At 35.2% G+C, this 4,347-nt stretch overlaps 1 pseudogene; it reads right to left on the bottom strand.

Annotated features, from left to right (window-relative positions):
* Positions 1 to 2,574: 2,574 nt before the first annotated feature.
* Positions 2,575 to 4,347, bottom strand: part of LOC107699622 (cell cycle checkpoint control protein RAD9A-like) — a 10,187-nt pseudogene continuing 8,414 nt past the window's right edge.

Below are 4,347 nucleotides of genomic sequence, written 5' to 3'. Positions count from 1 at the left end.
ACGTTTACGATATGTAGATGTTTGGAAAATTGGCTGTATATTTATCTATGAGATGTATGCATTTGCAAAGTGTAGGCTATTACACATCAGATGTATATGAGAGTATATTTGATAATTGTGTGGATTCTGTGTTAAAAGTATTTTTCTTCCCTTTTTTTTATGTAAAACTTAATTTTAAAATATCCCTCGATGTGTTTATGCACAAAGCTAATGCTAGCATCTGTGAATGCTTTCGGTGGGTATGTCATGGATCACATGATCTAATAAAGTTATATTTTTATAACTTCTGTAGGTCATGGTTTTTCTCAGTAAATTAGTGTTTCTCTGTTTTAGAGTAAATATTAAACTGAAGTGTCTAAATTATGCTCTGTGATAATGTCACAGATGCTGTCAATAGTTGTATTTAATGTGAAATATTAAGAAATATTAATATTTAATAATCTTAAAAATATTAATTAATAGTTCCTATATATAATATACATTAAATCTTGTGGTTTCTCTCCAATTTTACAAATACTTTTGTAATTGTAACAGAGCTGGGTGCTTTTTTTTTGTCCTTTAAAAATAGCATTTGCGGTTTACTTAAAGGCTCTGCTGTGTGACAAATTAATTTTTAAAAGAGCAAATGCTGCATGTAATCTCTCAATTAATATGATTAATAAAAGAGGCATGTATAATAATTATACAAGAATAGTCCTAGATGAAGTATAGCATGTCACACTACAGGAGACGAGAGTGATGTCTACCCACACAAACACCTTTGCTTGTTTCAGCTACCTAGCTATTCTAATCACACAACCCATTTGCATCCTGATTAATTAACTGGATTACACCATCGGATGAATCTTCATGGCCACCTGCAGAAAGCAGCCATTGCTTTTCTCTTGATCTATTTCTATAGTGATTTCTGGCCATCCAAGTTGTAGATGAGTTTGTTTCTTCATCAGATTTGGAGAAATGTAGCATTCCATCACTTGCTCACCAATGGATCATCTGCAGTGAATGGGTGCCGTCAGAATGAGAGCCCAAACAGCTGATAAAAATATCACAATAATCCACACCACTCCAGTCCATTAGTTAACACCTTGAGCAGTGAAGTGCTGCATGAAATAAGAAAAAAATCCATAATTAAGATGTTTTTAACTTCAAACTGTCACTTCCTGCTAAAATTCAAGTCCTCTATCCATAACATTGCTTTTTCCAGAGAAAAAGTCGTCTTGTCTGATTCAAGCACCGTTTACAAGGCAAAAATGGTCCAAAACAGTTCTAAACAAGTATGTCTGTGGGTTTTAATGTGAGAAGACAACTGGAAATGGACTTTTTCACTCGAGGAAGCATTATGAATGGCCAGAAGTGACAGTTTGGACTCTCATTCTGACGGCACCCATTCACTGCAGAGGATCCATTGGTGATCCAAGTGATGGAATGCTAAAATTCTCCAAATCTGTTCTGATGAAGAAACAAACTCATCTACATCTTGGATGGCCTGAGGATGAGAACATTTTCAGCAAATCATTTTCGGATGAACTATTCCTTTAAAGCAGAAGTGTTTAATTAAGTCATCTATATATGAACCATTGGTACATTGTTCTCCTGAAGAGAAATAATTGACAAAATGACACACTTCAGCTTTAAGGCTTCCATTTCTTTGCATTTTTATATGCATCAAGCCTGTATACATTTTATAGTGTAACTGCAACAGTTTGTGGTTTTCCTACATTTTATGCTCAACTGAGGTGTAAATTGTTACAAAGGGCATGACAGCCTGAAATACTGCGCACATTACCATCACCGGTAAGTGGCTGGAGACTAAATTTGTTTGTCAGCAGTCAACAAAACCAGCAGTAATGGTTGTGACCCCGATATCATGAGCATGAACTAATACAATAGCGATTGACTGAACCATCACATTAAGAGCTCAAATGACAAAATGCCTCTAAAAGGCGAGTGAAATTAAGTTATTCTGTTTTGCACGGCTGTCCAGCTCAACTCTGACACAATCTGTATTGTCAAGCTTCTAACGGACATATTTTTTCAATTCAACAGTCATGCGAAACACAAGGCTTTCTCTGGATAATGCGGCAAGGTATGTGTACAATAACAGTAATTGCTGCAGTCTTACATAACGATCGCTTCTCGGGCAGCATTTTAAAGCAGTGAGTCAAAGCTTCCGCGGTGGACACACAGAACACGGAGTCCTTCAGTCCTCAAGAATGTTTGTTTTGAAGTTTTGATTTATCTTCTCCATGGTGACCGAACTCATCTGAACTGTGTGTTTAGGTTGACATTCCTCAGCTATGCAACAGAGAGTGATTGTGCCCCACTTTACTATTGTCCTAGAGTTTTCCTTTCCTCTCTCCAAGAACAGTTTTAACCCATGACATAATTTTTACATTACAAAGAACAAAGCTAGCTTACAGCTTTTTTACAGTAATAAAATAATACAAGATGTGTGCACTAACAAGACCTAGCGATAGCCTTGACAGCAATATTTAAGGAACATGTCAAATTTAATAGATTTCAACCTTAAAACAACCCAAATGTTTAGTAAAGTATGACATTTAACTGCAGAAAACATGCTGTAGGCCTTATGCAGTAAAGTCCATGCATTCTTGCAGTGGGTGTTACCTGCATCAGGTTAGCTTACGTTGTTACCCGAGTCACTCCTCTGTGTCACTGGCACAGACCAGGCTGGGCAAATCCGCAGTCTTACCATGCCCTCCATCGCTGTATACAGCCCCAAAGAGCAGTGAGCGGATCTGCAATGAGACCCTAAATTTGTAAATGCAAACATCTGAGGAATTTTGACCAAATTGTAGCAAAATGAGTGTATTGTTTTTATACAAAAGTGTAAATAAATGGAAGGAATAACTCACCCCAGAAAGACTTTGGGTTTGGACACTTGAAATTAGTTTTGTAGACAAATAAGACATAAAACTTCTTTACAGAATTACTATTTAGCCCAAAAAACCTACTGTATCATTTTTTATTTCTAAGGCCTCTAAATGATCAACATGATTAAATTGCAAGCATGATTAAGAATTACTTTTATACTGTTAGTACTATTTCAAGATGAACACTTACTGGATTGAAACATTTTAGCTTTACTTGATTATCCATACATTATGTTAAAATGTGAGTTTCAAATATGATCATCAGGCTTTTGAGGAACGTTTATTTGTTCATCATCATTGTATTGCATTGCATTATATGTTTTGAGCTTTGATCATCAATCTAAGCATTTAAATATCATCTTAAGACATAAGACATTATCGGGAGATAAAGTGACAACTGATATTTATATCACTTTATGTAAGTAGTCTGTTATACTGTTATGAAGATCTCATTGATTTATATTACAAGCTATCATCACTTCAATTCTTTTTCTTCCTCGAGTATGAGCTCCATATCCTCCTATATCATAGGATACGAGCCATAAAAGCTTAATGTATCACATGTGACACTCAACAAAAACCACATATACAAACTTTTTTATATTCTGTCTAAAGGTTCAATAAACTGATCAATTTTAAAATATATGTGACCCTGGACCACAAAACCAGTCATAAGGGTACATTTTTCAAAATTGAGATTTATACATCATCTGAATTCTGAATAAATAAGCCTTCCATTGATGTATGGTTTGTTATGATAGTACAATATTTGGTTGAGATACAACTATTTGAAAATCTGGAATCTGAGGGTGCAAAAAAATCTAAATACTGAGAAAATCGCCTTTAAAGTTGTCCAAATTAAGTTCTTAGCAATGCATATTACTAATTAAAAATTACGTTTTTATATATTTACAGTAGGAAATTTACAAAATATCTTCATGGAACATGATCTTTACTTGATGTCCTAATGATTTTTGGCATAAAAGAAAAATTAATCATTTTGACCCATACAATGTATTTTTGGCTATTGCTCCAAATATACCCCGGCGACTTAAAGGGGTCATATGATACGATTTCAATTTTTCCTTTCTCTTTGAAGTGTTACAAGCTCTTGGTGCATAAAGAAGATCTGTAAAGTTGCAAAGACTAAAGTCTCAAATCCAAAGAGATATTCTTTATAAAAGTTAAGAGTCAGCCACGCCTACCTAAAACACCTCGTTCTAACACGCCCCCACATATCTATGTCACTATGTGGAAATATTAGCATAATGCCGCCCAAATGTGCACGCAAAGAAAGAAGGCGTGGTTTCAGGAACAGCAGTAGTGTTGATGCAGCCATGTCAGGGAGACGCTGTGTTTCAGTGCGAAAGCAAAAGCACTTTATTTGGCCTTCTGGAAGTAGATGCAATTAGGAATCATTGGTTAAGATTTATTTACAACAGAACAGCACAAC

Source organism: Sinocyclocheilus anshuiensis, unplaced genomic scaffold, assembly GCF_001515605.1.
Source record: "Sinocyclocheilus anshuiensis isolate Anshui unplaced genomic scaffold, SAMN03320099.WGS_v1.1 scaffold714, whole genome shotgun sequence".
Taxonomy (NCBI): Eukaryota; Metazoa; Chordata; class Actinopteri; order Cypriniformes; family Cyprinidae; genus Sinocyclocheilus; species Sinocyclocheilus anshuiensis.
This window is presented reverse-complemented; position numbering and strand designations above follow the sequence as displayed.